Source organism: Bufo gargarizans, chromosome 4 (genome assembly GCF_014858855.1).
Source record: "Bufo gargarizans isolate SCDJY-AF-19 chromosome 4, ASM1485885v1, whole genome shotgun sequence".
NCBI classification, from domain to species: domain Eukaryota; kingdom Metazoa; phylum Chordata; class Amphibia; order Anura; family Bufonidae; genus Bufo; species Bufo gargarizans.
Window position 1 is genome coordinate 353,503,731 of NC_058083.1, and position 20,042 is coordinate 353,523,772.

The following is a 20,042-nucleotide window of genomic DNA, read 5'->3' on the forward strand; positions in this document are numbered from 1 at the left end:
CATTAGTGTGCAATTTAAGTTAGAAACACAGCCATAATTTTCTGGGTTTTTAAAAACACCCTTTTTTGGCAAAATACACAATTTTACAGCCTTTGCTGCATCTGCATGTGTGAAATTCAAGCGTTATATACAGCTTTCATATTCTGTTAGTAAAAAAAACACCCCTTTTTTGCAAAATACATAATATTGCAGCACTTGCTGCATCTGTGATTGTTAAAAACAAGTTAGAAAAATTTCAATAATTTTCTAGCTTTGAAAAAACACCCATTTTGGACAATAACCTTTATTTTGGGCCTCTGCCTCATTAGTCATTGTGCAATTTAAGCTAGAAATATAACTATAATTTTCTGGGTTTTAAAAAACACACTTTTTGTGCAAAATACACAATTTTACAGCCCTTGCTGCATCTGCACGTGTGAAATTCAAGCGTTATATACTGCTGTCATATTCTGTTATTAAAAAAACACCCATTTTGGACAATTTTTTTTTAAATTTTGCAGCCTTTGCTGCATATGTCATTGTTGGATACACCCTTTAGATACTGTGGTTATATTCTACTATTACTAAAACACCCATTTTGGGCAAAAATGTTTAATTGCGGCCTAGTTTGCATCTGTACGTGTGAGATACACCCTTTACATACTGTGGTTCTATTCTGCTATTAATAAAACAACCAATTTGGGCAAAAATCTTTAATTGCGGCCTAGTCTGCATCTGTACGTATGAGATACACACTTTAGATACTGTGGTTCTATTCTGCTATTAGAAAAACACTAATTTTGGGAAAAAATATTTAATTGTGGCCTAATCTGGATCAGTACATGTAAGATACACCCTTTACATACTGTTGTTCTGTTCTGCTATCAGAAAAACACGAAATTTGTGCAAAAATCTTTAATTACGTCCTTGTTTGGAGCTGTACACGTGAGATACAAACTTTAGATACTGTGGTTCTATTCTGCTATTAATAAAACACCCTTTTTGGGTAAAATACACAATTTTACAGCCCTTGCTGCATCTGCACGTGTGAAATTCAAGAGTTATATACTGCTGTCATATTCTGTTATAAAAAAAAACGCCCATTTTGGACAAAAAACGTAGTTTTGCAGCCTTTGCTGCATATATCATTTTTAGATACACCCTTTAGATACTGCTGTTCTATTCTGCTGTTAATAAAACACCAATTTTGGGCAAAAATCTTTAATTGCGGCTTAGTCTGGATCTGTACATGTGAGATACACCCTTTACATACTGTTGTTCCATCCTGCTATTAATAAAACACAGATTTTGGGCAAAAATCTTTAATTGCGGCCTAGTCTGGATCTGTACGTGTGAGATACACCCTTTACATACTGTGGTTCTATTCTGCTATTTATAAAATATCCATTTAGGGCAAGATCCTAAATTTTAGAAATATGAGGAGAGCGTCAAATAAGGGACGTGGCCCAGGTCGTGGTGCTGCTGGTGATGCTCCTGTTGCAGGGAGAGGACGTGGCCTATCTGTGCCAGCTACACGCACAAGTTAAACCCCTTACTCAGGTGCGGGTAGGCGACAGAACCTGCAGCGGTATTTGGTCGGGCCAGAACAAGAACAGGCGATTGTGATTGTATTACTGACAGTGCTTCCAGTTCCTTCACAATGTCTCCCACCCAGTCTCCTGCTGAAAGATCAGAGTTGGCACCTGCAGCCGATGTCCATCACCCCCTTGCAAATCAGCCAAGCAGTCTGAGCCCCAAGTCATGCAGCAGTCTCTTCTGCTTTTTGATGACTCTGTTAGCAGGGTTTCCCAGGGCCATCCACCTATCCCTGCCCCAGAATTGGAAGATGCCCAACCATGCTCGTTATCTCTCCATAACAGCACACTGGGTAAATGCAGTGGTGGCTGGGCCTGAGGCGGATAGCAGTTTGCCACATGTCCTTCCACCACCGAGGATTGCAGGGCATTTCTCCTTGCCTCCTGTTGCTTCCTCCTCCTACTCCGCTTCCTCATCCTCTACCGCCTCCTCATATGGTCAGCGTAACACCTTCACCACCAACGTCAGCACAGCCAGGGGTAAATGACAGCAAGCAGTTTTAAAAGCTAGATGGATCATGAAAGCGGCCGCACTCGGTCCACTTGGACTCAATGATTAAAAATTATTTAAGTGTATTCATTTAATTTCGATTTTTTTTCACATTATCTTCTACAATTCTGTGCATTTATTGAGACTTTTCACTTTGAGGCAGAGCACCACGGTCACTGGCTGCATTCTTTGACAGGGTAGCCCAGGACCCCGTACATCCCCACGTCACACACTGCAGTGCCATCCGATTTTCTTGACTTCTATGTTATTAGTTTAAAACTTAAAGAAAAAATATAGTAACGGATGCTGCAGATGATTGGCACATAGTAATTAAATTAACGTAAGTAAGGAAGAGAAGTGAACGTGCTTCTAAAATTACCTTTATTTATGTATTATGGGTAACAGGACAAACCTGATAATAACCAAGATGTGAAAAATTGGCACTCGCCTAACAATAAGAATATGGAACAGATAGACTAACAGTGATGGTGCAGGAATTTAAAGGCATCTCTGGGGTGACAGAGGTTGGGAGGCTGCGTAGATAAAAAATGTATCCCTATCCGATCCTAACGATAATCTCTGCCCAGGGATGCCCCCTGATGGTGGAGGCACCCTGTCCCCGTGCTTAGACCATGAAAACCACCCTGTTAAGACCCTACATAGAAGTACTGTACATATCCGATGTGTATATACTACATAACAAAATGTATTTAAATATACAGATAACCTGGGATATAACAACCCCGACACGTTTCATCAGCAGCTAGCGGTTCATCATTGGGTGATCAGTAAAGAAATTTGTAGGGATAGGATAATAGTCCTAGTTTGGAGTCACTTGTGGGGTTAAGATGAAAAACACCATGTCAGTGGATACACATAGCTGAAAAAAAGATATATTTAGAGAGAAGATGTCACCATCTAATTGTATAGTCAACAAGAGAATTGTGTCACACATAGCTATACTCACTGGCATGGGTAACCCACAGCGCCTGGCACACCGATATTCGGGGGAGCTATTGTAGCTAGTGACGAATGCCGGCGCTCGAAATTTAAGCGCAGGCGCCACCGGAGGGAGAACTTTCAGCCAATGAAGCACATAGATAAAGCACAAACACAGGACTTCCGGTATTTGGAACACACGTGTGGAACGCAAAGCTCCGATTAGGGAGAAAAAGAAGCGCAAAGGTCAGAAATGAGGGCCAATAGGAGTATATACTATACGCCCCCAGAAGATACTTATAATTGACTCCAGAATTATTTTTGTATGTATTTAATGGTCATATGGTTGGTGTGTACAAATTATCACTAGCTACCTAGTATTGAAAGGGGAGAGAAACAAATAGGGAATAAACAGATAAAGGCGAAAGTGAGGGGGGCCTCACACAGTGGTGGGGTATCACTAGTCACTAACAGACAGATAAGGGGACCCAGGTAAAGAGGGTCATCATAAATATTTATTTATTACTTCTTGCACCAAAATGGACCAGATGGGGACAATAATATTATTACTTGAGGCAGAGCCTATGGGGCAGGAGGAACTGTTCAAATAAAACACGTATAAGTCAATCTCTTGCAATTAATAAAATCTCTAATAGTATGAATATAGTTAGTTACTGAACAGTTTACAGTTTTTGATGTTCGTATGAACTTGCAAGCCTTGCAAGTGCCACATCTGAAGACTCCTAATGGTCTTCTATCGAGCCAAGTACCCTGATGTTTTGGGCCAGTATAATGACTGTGTACTAAATGGTCCTTAAGACTTCTGACCTCACGGTATATAATCTGTGGAAAGGGTAGAATGGCTTTAGAGAGGTCCTTATCCATCGCTAAGATTATTCAGTAGGTTTTTAGAATGGTCACAATATCCTTGCTGGCTACATTGAATGTCGCAATCAGACGGATCTGATTATCATCTTTTTTGACCCTCGGTACAAGGAGATCGCTCCTCCTACTTTCCTCTGCTATCTGGAAGGCTTCTTTCAGGGTAGAATTGGGTCAGCCTCTCTGAGAAAGTCTATGTTTTAGTTTTTTTGACTCATGATAGAAATTCTCATTATTGGATCAATTTCTGTGTATACGCAAGTATTGCCCCTTAGGGATACCTCTTTTTACTGTGGCTGAGTGATGACTACTCCAGTGTAAGATGCTATCCATAGCTGTAGGTTTATGAAACACTAACGTTGTCAGATTCCCTGAGGTAAGTGTTACCTCTACATCAAGAAAAGTGATGCATTCAGGTTGTATTTCATACGTGAAACTCAAGCCAATATCATTATCGTTAAGAGTGACAATGAGATTGTTAAACTTTTCCCTGACACCGCTCCAGATGAGGAAAACATCATCAATGTAGCGAGTCCAGAAAAGGATCTTATTGCTCCACCAGATGTGATGGCCTGGGAAAAAGTATTTGTCTTCCCACCAGCCCAGGAGGAGATTAGCATAGGTGGTGGCACAGGGGCTCCCCATAGCTGTCCCCCTGAGCTGGTAGTAAAAAGATCCATTAAATACAAATAAATTGTGGGTGAGAGTGTATTCTAGGAGGCTCATAATAAATTGATTATGGTTCTGAAAATGTGTACCCCTGGTCATGAGAAAGTTTAAAACTTATCTGTTTGGGGACAAACCCCACACCATGCAGGAGCTGTGGACGGGCATGGAACAACAGACCAATGAGTGGTTGGTGCCAGTGAGTCTCAAGCCTGGCCTGGTGGTGTGAAATAATGGGCGAAATCTTGTAGCAGCTCTGGGCCTAGCTGGTTTGACACATATACCTTGCCTGTTGCATGTGCTGAATTTGGTGGTGCAGAGGTTCCTGAAAAATTACCCCAATATGTCAGAGCTGCAGCAGAAAGTGCAGGCAGTCTGTGCACGCTCTCGGCATTCTCACCCTGCTGCTGCTTGACCGTCAGTGCTGCAGCGTAACTTCGGCCTTCCCGCCCACCGCCTCATATGCAACGTGTCTTCAAGGTGGAATTCCACCTTGCACATGCTAGCCAGACTGTGCAAGCAGCAGCAGGCAATAGTGGAGTTTCAGCTGCAGCACGCACGGGTAAGTCGCTCTGCGGAACAGCACCACTTCACCACCAATGAGTGGGCCTCCATGCGAGATCTGTGTGCCTTGTTGTGCTGTTTCGAGTACTCCACAAACATGGTCAGTGCCGATGACACAGTTCTCAGCGTTACTATCCCATTTCTATGCCTCCTTGAGAAAACGCTTCGGGCGATGATGGAAGAGGATGTGGCACAAGAGGAGGAGGAAGAGGGATCATTTAGAAGGCTTTCAGGCCAGTCATTCACAAGTGGCTCCGAGGGTGGGTTCCTGCACCATAATACGCCAGGTACACAATTGTCCAGCCAGGACAGTTCTGGAGGATGACAAGGTGGAGAATGAGGAGGAGGAGGAGGAACTGTGTTCACAGCAGGGTGGCACCCAAACCAGCTCATGGCCATCACTGGTGCGTGGCAGGGGGGATACAGAGGACACAGATGATACACCTCCCACAGAGGACAGCTTGTCATTGCCTCTGGGCAGCCTGGCACACATGAGCAATTACATGCTGCAGTGTCTCCGCAACAACCGCTGAGTTGGCCACCTTCTAACTTGCGCTGATTACTGGGTGGCCACACTGCTGGATCCCCAATACAAGGACAATGAACCATCCTTAATTCCATCACTGGAGCATGATCGTAAGATGTGGGAGTACAAGCGCACGCTGGTAGACGCGCTGCTGGTGGTATTCCCACCTGACAGTGGGGGCACAGTGGAAGCACAAGGCGAAGGAAGAGAAGAAGGAAGAGGTTGCCAACGCAGCTGGGGCACCCCCAGCACCTCAGAAGGCAGGGTTAGCATGTCCAAAATGTGGAAAAGCTTTGTCAGCATGGCACTAGAACCAGCACCACCAGCTGATATGGAACGTCTTAGCAGGAGGCAGCATTTCAGCAACATGGTTGAGCAGTATGTGTGCACACGCCTACACATACTGACTAATGGGTCTGCCCCCTTCAACTTCTGGGTCTCCAAATTGGGCACATGGCCTGAGCTTACCATTTCACTAATTTGTTTGTTACATTGTTGTGTGACATTCCCACATTTTTAGCTGTGATATACCCCTGCACTTCATAGTGGACAGGGAAATAAATTTCACTAATTAGTCTGTTACATTGTCAGGTGACATTAAATAATTTTTTGCTGTAAGATAACCCTGCTCTACATAGTGGAAAGGGAAATAAATTTCACTCATTCGTCTGCTACATTATCGGGTGAAATTCACCAATTTTTGGCTGTGATATACCCCTGCTCTACCTAGTGGACCGGGAAATACATTTCACTAATTTGTCTGTTATATTGTTGGGAGAAAAATGTTCATCTTTTGCGCTAGAAAGTACAATTCTGTCCTGCATTTAGGACAGTATGAATGGTGAGGCAAGAACAAGTATAGGATCGGGTGGCTTACAGTGCCTACAGTTCCTTCACATTGTCTCCCACCCAGTCCCCTGCTGAAAGATCATAGTTGGCACCTACAGCACATGGCAAACTGTCTTTCTACTCACCCCCTTGCAAATGAGGCAAGCAGTCTGAGCCCCAAGTCATGCAGCAGTCTCTTCTGCTTTTTGATGACTCTGCTGGCAGGGTTTCCGTGGGCCATCCACATAGGCCTGCCCCAGAAGTGGAAGAGATTGAGTGCACTGATGCCAAACCACTTATGTTTCAGGATGAGGACATGGGAAGACCACCGCAGCACGTCTCTGATGATGACGAAACATAGGTGCCAACTGCAGCAGCTTTCTGCAGTCTGCAGACCGACAAGGAGGGCAGGGGTAAAGAGTGGGTGGAAGATGATGTGTAGGATGATGAGGTACTAGACCCCACATGGAATCAAGGTCACGCGAGTGACGTGTGCACAGCAAAAGAGGGAGCAGGGTGCAAAAGCGTGTTACATTCTTGGGTGACATTTTACCATTTTTGCCGTGAATAAACCCCTGCTCTGCATAGGTGACAGGGACCTAAATTAAAAAAAAATCATCTGTTACGTTCTCAGGTGACATTTTACCATTTTTGCCGTATACAAATCCCTGCTCTGCATAGGTGACAGGGACCTAATTTTTGTAAAATCATCTGTTCAATTGGTGGGTGACATTAATCCAGTTTTGCCGTGAATAAAGCCCTGCTCTGCATAGTTGACAGGGACCGAAATTTTTTAAAATAGTCTGTTCCATTGATGGATGACATTAACCCATTTTTGCCAATGAAAAACCCCTGCTCTGCATAGGTGACAGGGAACTAAATTTCTAAAATTCATCTTTAATTGGAGTGCGTTCCCTCCTTTCATTCGATCCTTCCACTTTAACAACTTGTCCCACATTTCCGCTCGATAACTTTTTAGCCATTGGCCTCCCTTGGATGCGGTATCCCTTTTTCACGCTTCCTCTCCGGCATGGAACCCTGATCCTCTCCGGCCGTTACCCGTGATCACCATGGTAGGCGCATAAAAGAACATCGAAAATTGATAGAGAAGATATGCAATTGGATCGTGGACGTCATGGGGACGAGCGATCAAGCAGAAGTTATCTAGAGTTAACAAAGCGGCAGCAGGGTCTCTCCTGTCTAACGTTTCCAAATCCAAAATACCACAGTGACAGTCTCTGCAATTTTGTATTAATCATTCCAATAACAGGGCATCTTAAGAGTCCTGTGTTGTTATTTATCGTCACTACCTCCCCGAGTCGGGAGTGGGTAATTGCCGTGCTCCCCCTCTTTTACTTGGATGCTTCCGCTTTAACAACTTGTCCCACATTACTACTCGATCACACTTTATCCATCGACCTTCCTTGGATGTGGTATCCCTGTCACGACCCTTGGTCATGGTCGTGACTCCTGTAGCCGCATGCAGTTGCCTGTGGTCTTGGTGTTGTTGTCGATCACAGGTGAGGGCTATAGTGTGTTGCCTCACCTGTGGTTGCCACTGGCAACATGGTGTATGTGGCAGCAGAGCAGCCTGAGCGGTGCAAGGCAGCTTGCTGCAATAGGCATGCGGTTGCACCTGGCAACCTCTCTTGATAGGTGTGCCTTTTATCGGTGTGCACGGGGTGTTACATGTGTTGTGTGCACTTCCCCTTTAAGTGGTTTCACTCCCTGTAAGTGTTGGAAGGGTTAATTCCCTCTCCTTGTGTGTCTGTGTGGGTGTGGCCACTTTGGGCTATAAAGCCTCTTTGGAGTTCAGTAGCTGAGGGGTTCTTCAGCCATGCTTTGCTGGAGACACCCTCCTGGTAATTCCACCTGCCAGTGGGGGCCACCCTTGTGGTCATAAAATTATTGTTATATATTTTTATACACGATGTTCTGTTGATGTTTTCCTTTGTGATGTTATGCACCTATGGATCTGGGTTCCTGTGTGTTTGTGTGTGTGCTGTGTCCACTGGTGTTTGGGTGTGGACACTTGCTGTATTGCACGGGATCCAGTCTGTGTGTCTGTGGCAGGTAGGTGTGGAAGTGCTTTTCATCCTCCTGCCATATCCATAGGCTTTTTATGTTCTCTTCCGTTTGCAGCTTGGCTAGTGAGACTCCTGTTCCTCCGTGCCTAGGAAGAACAGGTCGTCTTACCCTGCTCCTAGTCCAGGGCCACCCTAAGGGCTAGCAGGAATATCAGGTTCCGGAGTATGAGCCCTCCTACCTTCAGGGTTGGCTCATACGGATAGGAGACAGGGTCAGAATTAGGGACGTGTAGGAGGTGACCTTCTCCCTTATTCCTGTCCTGGCCATGCTCTGACCATCCATCTGCTGATACCGCACGGCTGACAGTATTCCCCATCCGCAGCTGTGACAATCCCTTTCTCACGCTCCCTCTCCGGCATGGAGCCCTGATTCCCCGTTACTCGTGATCACCATGGTAGGCGCATAAAAAAACATCGAAAGTTTATAGGGAAGATAGCCAATTGGATCAAGGCCGTCACAGGGACGTGCTACCGGAGGACTTCATGAAAACTGTAGGACTACCGGTTATCTTAGGTGCCGCCGTGCACCACGTTATTAACTATCCTTTGTGTTATCATGCACTTTTTCTTTATCCAATAAGGATATCTAGGGACTTTTTTCTATCAAATTAATTAAAAGTTACGTTTTAATAATAATCACCATCCCACTCTGTCTGTGTAATCTCAATTATAGGTGATTAAGCCATCAATTAACATATAGCCTCCCTCTAGTTGTTGATCCAGAGGAAGGCAAAAAAACAACTGTGAGGTAGAAGCCAAATTTCCCCACTATGACATACTATTACGTCAAATTATGGGAACTCAGTGGTTCCCGACCTTTGACGTACTGTTACTTCATGGGAACCACTGAGTTCCCATAATTTGACGTAATAGTATGTCATAGTGATTGCGCGGGCACCGGAGCGGTGCGCACACGATCACTGCAGGGGCCCGGCAGTCTGTGATAGCCGGGCCCCTGCTGTATCCGCCGGCATCGCTGTAAAAGCCGATGCCAGCGGATTAACCGCCTCTATGCTGCGGTCCACGCTGACCGCGACGTAGAAGAGGTTTGTGTCGGATAAACGATCGCATTGAGTCCCCGCGCTGCTGTGGCGGGGACCCGATGCGACACAAGGCAGCCCGATGCCATGCAGAGGCTGCACAATGCCTTGCCGGGCATCGGGAACTGCCTTCTACGGGAGCCGAGGAGATCCAGCCTCAGGCTGGGTCTCCTAGGCAACCTGTTAGTGTATGACTCAGTGTCATACACTAAAAGGCAATGCATTACAATACAGATGTATTGTAATGCATTGCAGAGGGGATCAGACCCACAAAAGTGAATGTCATAAATAAAGTTAAAAAAAGGTGTTTTTAATAAAATTGATAAAGTAATAAAATGAATAAAGCAAAAAAGAAAAAAAACGCCCCTTTACCCTTATTTTATAATAAAAAACTGAAAACAAAAAAACAAAACCCACACATATTAGGTATTGCCGCGTCTGTAATGACCGGCTCTATAAATATATCACATGATCCGCCCTGTATGATAAACACCATTAAAAAAAACTGTGTAAAAAAAGCTATTTTTGTCACCTTACATCACAAAAAGTGCAACACCAAGCAATCAAAAAGGCGTATGCCCCCAAAATGGTATCAATAAAACCATCACCTCATCCCGCAAAAAATGAGCCCCTACCTAAGACAATCGCCCAAAAAAAAAAAAACTATAGCTCTCAGAACATGGAGACACTAAAACATCATTTTTTTGTGTCAAAACTGCTATTGTTGTGCTAAGTTATCAAAAAGGCGTATGCCCCCCAAAATAGTACCAAAATCAGACCGTCACCTCATCCCGCAAAAAATGAGATCCTACCTGAGAGAATCGGTCAAAAAATAAAAAACTATGACTATGAGACACTAAAATATAATTATTTTTTGCTTCAAAACTGCTTATTGTGCTAAAGTAAAAAAAAAAACGTGCGTGACGATCTGCTCTATAAAAATGTCACATGACCTAATCCCACAGTTAAACGCCTGTAAAAAAAAAAAAAAAAAAGAAACTGTGGCAAAACTATTTTTGGGTTACCTTGCCTCACAAAAAATGTAATATAGAGCAATAAAAAAAAAAATCATATGTACCCCAAAATAGTACATATAAAACTGGCACCTTATCCCATAGGTTCCAAAATGTGGTCATTTTTTTAAGTTTCTACTGTAGGGGTGCATCAGGGGGGCTTCAAATGGGACATAGCATCTAAAAACCAGTTCAGCTAAATTTGCCTTCCAAAAGCCATATGGTGTTCTTTTCCTTCTGTGCCCTGCCGTGTGCCCGTACAGCAGTTTACGATCACACGTGGAGTGTTTATGTAAACCACAGAGTCAGGGTAATAAATATTGAGTTTTATTTGGCTGTTAACCTTTGCTTTGCTACTGGAAAAAAATGGATTCAAATGTAAAATCTGCCAATTTCATCTCCATTTTCCATCAATTCTTGTGGAACACCTAAAGGGTTAAGAAAGTTTGTAAAATCTGTTTTGTATACCTTGAGGGGTGTAGTTTCTAAAATGGGGTCATTTTGAGTGGTTTTTATCATGTAGGCCTCACAAAGTGACTTTAGACCTGAACTGGTCCTTAAAAAGTGGGTTTTGGAAATTTTCCGAAAAATTTCAAGATTTGCCTTCTAACGTCCCCAAAAAAGAAAATGTAATTTTCAAAATGATCCAAACATGAAGTACACATATGGGAAATGTAAAGTAATTGCTATTTTTGAAGGTATTACTATTATAAAAGTAGAGAAAGTGAAATTTGGAAATTTTTCTAAATTTTGGGCAAATTTGGTATTTTTTTATGAAAGTTTTAAAGTTATCACCACATAAAGTGACACATGTCAGATTTGCAAAAAATGGCCTGGGCAGGAACGTGAAAACAAGCCCGGGGTTGAAGGGGTTAAGGTGAAAAAAATTCATTCCCGACTCCAAACAGGCAAAGATCAGCAACCTATCTCTAGTAGCTATAGCCTCTAATATTATTACACTCCAGAAATACATACAGGCCCCTCTTGAACTCTTTTAGTGAACTCACCATCACCACCTCCTCAGGCAGAGACTTCCATAGTCTCACTGCTCTTACCGTAAAGAATCCTTTTCTATGTTTGTGTACAAACCTTCTTTCCTCCAGACGCAGAGGATGTCCCCTCGTCACAGTCCTGGGGACAAATAGATGATGGGAGAGATCTCTGTACTGACCCCTGATATATTTATACATATTAATTAGATCTCCCCTCAGTTGTCTTTTTGCTAAAGTGAATAACCCTAATTTTGATAATCTTTCAGGGTACTGTAGTTGTCCCATTCCAATTATTACTTTAGTTGCCCTCCTCTGGACCCTCTCCAGCTCTGCTATGTCTACCTTGTTCACAGGAGCCCAGAATTATACACAGTACTTCATGTGTGGTCTGACTAGTGATTTGTAAAGTGGTAGGACTACTATGTTATCATCATTTTGATGCAAGTCATTATCTTATTGGCCTTGGCAGCAGCTGCCTGTTTAGAAAGTGTCTTAAAAACCTGAGATGAAGATGGGTTTGCCTTTATGTAAAATCCTGACTAAGGCTACTTTCACGCTAGAGTTCGGGGCTCCGCTTGTGAGTTCCATTTGAAGGCTCTCACAAGCGGCCCCGAACGGATCCGTACTGCCCTAATGCATTCTAAGTTGATGCGGATCCGCTCAGAATGCATCAGTCTGGCACCGTTTGTCCTCGGCTCCGCTCAGCAGGCGGACACCCGAACGCAGCTTGCAGCGTTCGAGTGTCCGCCTGGCCGTGCGGAGGCGTGCGGATCCGTCCAGACTTACAATGTAAGTCAATGGGGACGGATCCGTTTGAAGTTGACACAATATGGCTCAATTTTCAAACTGATCCGTCCCCCATTGACTTTCAATGTGACTTTCAAAAGTCAAAACGGATCCGTTTGCATTACCATTTATTTTAGTTCATGGTAATGCAAACGGATCCGTTCTGAACGGATCTAAGCGTTTGCATTATAGGTGCGGATCCGTCTGTGCAGATACCAGACGGATCCGCACCTAAACGCAGGTGTGAAAGTAGCCTTAGGCACACACTCCAGGAAGTTATACTGTGAGTGAAATATGGAGTCAGTGTGGTTAGAAATACATGGAGGAAAAATCAATAATAAAGTCCACAGAAATGATAAAAAGTTTAAACCTGAAAGTGTCGGCCCTTTACAGAGTGATGAGGGCAGAGTTACAGAGAGCGATGAGGAGAAAGCAAAGCTATTAAATATTTTTTTCTCCAATGTATTCACTGAGGGGAAAAAAACTGTCAGATGAAATGCAGAATGTAAAAGTAAATTCCCCATTAAAAGTGTCCTCTCTGACCCAGGAGAAGTACAGCGGCCTCTTAAAAATTTTAAAATAGACAATTCACAGGGTCCAGATGACATACACCCTATATCCTAAGAGAATTAAGTAATGTCATAGCCAGACCCTTATTTCTGATATTTGCGGACTCTATACTGACAGGGAGTGTTCCACAGGATTGGCGCACAGCAAATGTGGTGTCAATATTAAAAAATTGGTCAAAAACAGAGCCAGGAAACTATAGGCCGGTAAGTTTAACATCTGTTGTGGGTAAACTGTTTGAAGGTTTTCTAAGAGATGCTATCTTGGAGTAGCTCAATGAAAATAAGCGTGTAACGCCGTATCAGCATGGTTTCATGAGGGATCGGTCATGTCAAACTAATTTAATCAGTTTCTATGAGGAGTTAAGTTCTAGACTTGACCACGGCGAATCAATGGATGTCGTATATCTTGACTTCTCCATAGCATTTGATACTGTACGACATAAAAGGTTAGTATATAAAATGAGAATGCTCGGACTGGGGGAAAATGTGTGTATGTGGGTAAGTAACTGGCTCAGTAATAGAAAAAATAGGGTGGTTATTAGTGGTACACACTCAGATTGGGTCACTGTCACTAGTGGGGTACCTCAGGGGTCAGTATTAGGCCCTATTCTCTTCAATATATTTATTAATGATCTTGTAGAAGGCTTGCACAGTAAAATATCAATTTTTGCAGATGACACTAAACTGAGTAAAGTAATTAACACAGAATAGGACAGTATACTGTATATATACTACAGAGAACCGTATACTGTATATATACCACAGAGGACAGTATACTGTATATATACTACAGGGGATAGTATACTGTGTATATACTACAGAGGACAGTATACTACTACAGAGGGATCTTGATAGATTTGAGGCTTGGGCAGAGAAGTGGCAGATGAGCGTTAACACTGACAAATGTAAGGTTATGAACATGGAAAGGAATAATGCAAGTCACCCATACATACTAAATGGTAAAACACTGGGTAACACTGACGTGGAAAAGGACCTAGTAATTTTAGTGAACAGCAAACTAAGCTGCAGAAACCAGTGTCAGGCAGCTGCTCCCAAGGTCAATAAGTGTCACGGCTGGAGGTGGGGGAAACCCCCAGCCGTGCGGTGCCAGGAGATGGTAGGGTTACCACTTGGCCAAACAACACAGAATTAGGGAGCAGGTCACCTCCTGTTGCGTCCCTAACTCTGACCCTGTCTCCTACCTGCATGGGCCGACCTTGATGGTAGGAGGGCCCATACTCAGGAACCTCGGATCCCTGCCGACCCTCCGCAGATCCCTGACCTAGGAGCTGGGTGAGACGACCTACTCCTCCTTGACACGGAGGAGCAGGAGTCTCAATGGCCAAGCAACAAGGGAAACAGAAAACACCTTATGGCAGTGACAGGCAAACGCAATCAACACAACACTCACCTGCCACAGAACAACACAACCAGGAACCCATGTGCAGGTGCTGTTTGTACAGGACACCAACAATGACAGCACACACAGACATCACACAGGGACCCGGACCATAAGCTGCAATGATACAGAAACCCCACACACACCTAGATAACACCGAATAACAAAGTTTTATGACCAGAAGGGGAGGCCCCCACTGGATGATGGTAAAGTACAGGAGGCTGCTCCAGCTATGCCTGGCTGAAAGCAACCTACTGAGCCAAGCCAGAGAACGAGACTTTATAGGCCTAAGTGGCCACACCCACCGGTCAGAACACACCCAGTGACATCACACACACTGGGAAGAGAATTAACCCTTCCAACGCCACAGGAAAGGGAAAACACCAACTTAAAAGGGGAAGTGCACACAAACCAAGAAACACACAAACACACTCACCTGTTACCGCCAGCAACGGCATGCGTGGCAAACATGTTCTGGGGAACAGCCAGCAGGCCGAGACCCTGCCACCACATGCACACAACAATAACGTTGCCGCGGACAACCGCAGGTGAAGGAAGGTGTCTCCGTGCATACAACACCTGACCTAGTGCACCACAAACAGACAAAGGGAGTGCACATAAAACATGTTGCCAAGGGCAACCGCACGCATGCTTGTTATCCGCGGCAACCGCACCTGAGGCAAACCACCAAGTGCCCCCAGCTGCGGTTGACACAACACCAAAACCGCGGGTAACTGCATGTGGCTCCCAAGGAGTCACGACCAAGGGTCGTGACAATAAGATAATGGGTTGCATCAAAAGGGGCACAGATGCCCGTGATAAGAACATAGTCCTGCCACTTTACAAATCACTGGTCAGACCGCACACGGAGTACTGTGTACAGTTCTGGGCTCCAGTAAACAAGGTAGACATAGCAGAGCCGAAGAGGGTTCAGCTGAGGGCAACTAAAGTAAGAACTGGAATGGGTGGACTACAGTACACAGGAAGGTTGTCAAAATTAGGGTTATTCACTTTAGAAAAAAGATGACTGAGGGGAGATCTAATAACTATGAATAAATATATCAGGGGTCAGTACAGAGATCTCTCCCATCATCTATTTATCCCCAGGACTGTGACTGTGACGAGGGGACATCCTCTGTGTCTGGAGGAAAGAAGGTTTGTACACAAACATAAAAGAGGATTCTTTACGGTACGAGCGGTGAGACTATGGAGCTCTCTGCCTGAGGAGGTGGTGATAGTGAATTCACTAAAACCGTTCAAGAGGGGCCTGGATGTATTTCTGGAGATGGGTCGTTGATCCAGGGAGTTATTCTGACTGCCTGATTGTAGTCGGGAGGAATTATTTTCTCCTAAAATTAGGAAAATTGCCTTCTACCTCACAGTTATTTTTTTTCCATCCTCCAAATCAACTTGCAGGATAACAGGCTGAACTGGATGGATGGATGTGTTTTTTCAGCCTTATAAACTATGGGGGTCATTTATTAAACTGGTGTAAAGTAGAACTGAATTAGTTGCCCATAGCAACCAATCAGATTCTTCCTTTAATTTTCCAAAGGAGCTATGAAAAATAAAAGGTGAAATTTGATTGGCTGCTATGGGTAACTAAGCCAGTTCTACATTACATCAGTTTGATAAATGACCCCATATGTTACTATGCAGAAGTATTCTATAGTGGACTCTCAGCCACTGTCCAGATGCTAAATGGCTTTGAGACAAACTATCTGCAACCTGTGTGCATTGACTATTCTAGGAGATATAATTCAGGTACATTACATTGATGTTTATAGACAGTAGGATATAATAGAAATCAAGCATCATTAATGTTAAATGTAGCATTTTCAATAACCATTTAATTACTGGAGTGTTTATCCCCCTTCCTTAGGGCTCATGCACACGACTGTATGTATTTTGCAGTCCCCAAAAATGGATCCTCAAAAAATATGGATGACATCTATGTACATTCCGTATTTTGCGGAATGGAACAGCTGGCACCTAATAGAACAGTACTATCCTTGTCCGTAATGCGGACAATAATAGGACATGTTCTATTTTTTTTTGCAGAACGGAAATATCGACATACGGAAATGAAAAATGGAATGTACACGGAGTACCTTCCATTTTTTTGTGGACCCATTGTAATTAATGGTTCAGCATACATTCCTCAAAATTAACCCGGAACGGACACGGAAAAAAAAAGCCATTTTCCGGCGTATAAGACGACTTTGTAGCACTAGAAATTATTTTCTAAAGTCGGGGGTCATCTTATACGCTGGGTATAAGGTATAAACTCATATTCAATGGTATATTCTAACCCCCAGGCGTTCCCATCTGAGTTTTCATGGGGACGCTTGCCTGTCCCTCCCTTCCTCCCTGCATCGCCCCAAATTCTGGATCCCAACACCGCTCCTCTCTTAATTTATCAACTGTAGGGCTGCTACAGCTTCACAGCAGAGCAATGTATCAGCCACTCACAGCAATATAATATCTAAAGATTATGCCTTAACCGGCAGTACCTTGAACTTTAAATTAGCGCTCTGATCTTTATTACCTTACAATGAATCTCTGGTATCAGGCAGAGCGGGTGGCGGCGTAATGTCACTCACTCATGTGACGCGCCTGCTCTGCCCACTCTATGAATGGAGTAGGCGCGTCACGTGAGTGAGTGACGTAATGCCGCCGCCCGCTCTGCCTGTTACCAGAGCTTCATTGTAAGGTAATAAAGATCATAGCGCTGATTTAAAGTTCAAGTTACTGCTGGTTAAGGAATAGTCTGTAGATATTATACTGCTGTGAGCAGCGGGGCCGGTGTATTAGGGGACACTGTTATGGGGGAGATCTGTGTATGACACCTATAGCATAAGATGCTACATAGTGTCATCCACAGATCCCCCTCCCCATAGCAGTGTCACCCACAGATCCCCCTCCCCATAGCAGTGTCACCCACAGATCCCCCTCCCCATAGCAGTGTCACCCACAGATCCCCCTCCCCATAGCAGTGTCACCCACAGATCCCCCTCCCCATAACAGTGCCATCAACTGATCCCCCTCCTCATAAAAGTGCCATCCACAGATCCCCCATGGCAATGGACCCAGGCTCAGACTGGCCCACAGGGGTACAGGGGAATCACCCGGTGGGCCCTTGAGCAAAGTGGGCCACTAGTCTCCCATCCCCTGCACAAGTGGCACATAACACAGTAGACTTACTGCACGTCATACATATATTCAATGTACAGCACCTCAACCAGCCTGTGTTCATATAAAAAACTTGTTAGATTATTTACTATATTTGAATGTATCCGTTCGGTGGGCCCCCAAAATACATTTTACTGGAGGGCCCTAGGTACCCCAGTCCGACACTGAATGGACCTACCATCTTTTCACAGCCCCTAGTAGTTCCTATGTGGGAAACTGGGAATGTGAAAAGAAAAAGATAGGTTACCATGGCAGCCAGGACGCTACTGACACCCTGGCTGTCATGGTCAGTTTCCTGGACTGGAGAAGATCATCTTGGAGATAGGGAGGGCTGGGCAGGCAGGGGTCTTATACGGCGAGTATAGCACAAACCCTATGTTGTAAATGGAAAAGTTGGGGGTTGTCTTATGTGCCCAGTCATCTTATACGCCGGAAAATAGGCTACGTTTGTGTGCTTGAGCCCTTACCAGGCCAATTTTTCAAGTGCAGCAATAGGCCTATCTACGGTAACTACAAAGACCTGATTAATTTCTGAGCCAGCCTACATGTAATTGACATTTTTTTTATCGGACACCTTAGACCTTTCTTTTGTGTCATTAGATTAGATATATATATTTTTTATTATCTATTTTCCTTCTTCTTATTATTTTTTTTTTTTTTCAAAACATTTCTAAAACCATTACCGTACGCTTGTACCCTGAAAATGGATGCTATTTATGTAATTTATCTAATGCCTGGGCCTGCCGCAAGACTGGAGCACATTTTAGATTTGGTGGCCTATTTTTCAATTGCTGGTTCTATGGTACCCTGCTGCCCAAAAATTATTATTTTTTGTACAGCGCCAGAACATTGCAAGCCCCTTCAAAGTGACTTTTTTTTATGTGATTTCGCTAAGGTTTTTTTTTTTTTGTTTTATAAATGAAAAAAATTTGAAAATGTTTGTATATTTTACAACACACACACACATTCCACTATACTAGTGGAAACTAATTAAAAAAAAAACATATATATATATATATATATATATATATATATGTATATATTATATTTTATTTATTTTTTATAAACCAAAAATGGCCAGGATGTTTTTATGGGTGTGTACGTAGTCTGTACTGTTGCTAATACTAGTAACTATTGCTATAACCTTTTATATTTTTAATTTTCTGTATTTCTCGTTATAAATTTTTTTTAAACTTTTTATTAACTTTTTTGGTGAATTAGCCCCTTCCTACCACAGTCAATGCAAGAAGAGGTCAATTCCCAGCCTACAGGCTGACAGTTAAAGGGGTTATCCCATGTTTGGAAGTATGCTTAATTGTGTTGTTTATGCATCACCAGCAACTTACCAAATACATGTTGTTAGCGATTCCTCCTCCTTTCCTCTATATTTGACCTTCTTTTCCAGCCTTATTTACTTATGGTTATTAGTTACGGCCACCCCAGCGATGCCGGCGCAGTGGCTGCACTTGTGCGCTATCCTCCTGTTTTTTTTATTGCACGCAGCCCGACCTGACTCACGCATGCGCGATCAATTCCTTTCCTCCGTCCAGTTTTTGTTTTTTTTGCAGACAATAAATCTCTGCGCCACAAGCTTGTTCTTTCTCCTGCGCTTGTCAGTCCCCTTCACATCCGAGCATGATATACATAGGAACAGCATTTCTAAAATACTTACCATGGGTATCTAGTTGCAGGAAGGGATAGGAGAGTAGGAGTGCAAAGGCGGCTGCTGGAATGAATTCCGGCTCACACGGAAGCGCACACGCAAAGAAAGAAGGCAGAGTCAGTAGATCAGCAGAGCTCTGATCATGCTGTCAATCAATAGAAAGGACAACACCCCATGACTGAGCAGTTTCTTGAAGAGGACAGAGCAGCCACGGCATGGAAAGTAGAAGGTGGGATAACCCCTTTAATTTTATAGTGAGCAGGTTCTTACATAAGAAAAAGTGCTGGCTTTAAGATTTTACAATGCAATAGACGCTTGTAGAGCTGCAAGCATCTATTACTGCCTGACCATTCCCACAGGTCACGGCACATCTTGTGACCGCGGCTGTCTAATGACAGCCAGGTCTTATCATTCTGCAGTGGTATGGGCCGCCGGCAGATTGCGAAGTAGCCCGGCATATTTATACATCGGGTTACAGATAAGAGCCTACCGCTGCGTTGTATAAAGTCATGCACCAGTAGGCAAGTGGATAAAAAACCTTTTGAAAGGTCACTTCATCCCTATTTCTTCCTACAAGTGAAACATATTAAACATACTCTCTGTCAAATGTAATGCTTTCACAACTAAAGCTTTGTTCACATCTGCATTGGAGGCTGTCTAGAGTCGCTATCACAGTTGCAATTAAAAAACTATTGTCTGGTAAAATTCTCCCTTCTAGAAGCCCAGTTATAGTCATTGGAATCTGCTGGGTCCCATATTGGAGCATTTTGATGGAAATTACAACACTGATGTGAATGAAACCTAGACTGCCTCTGTTTGGCATCTTCTTCAC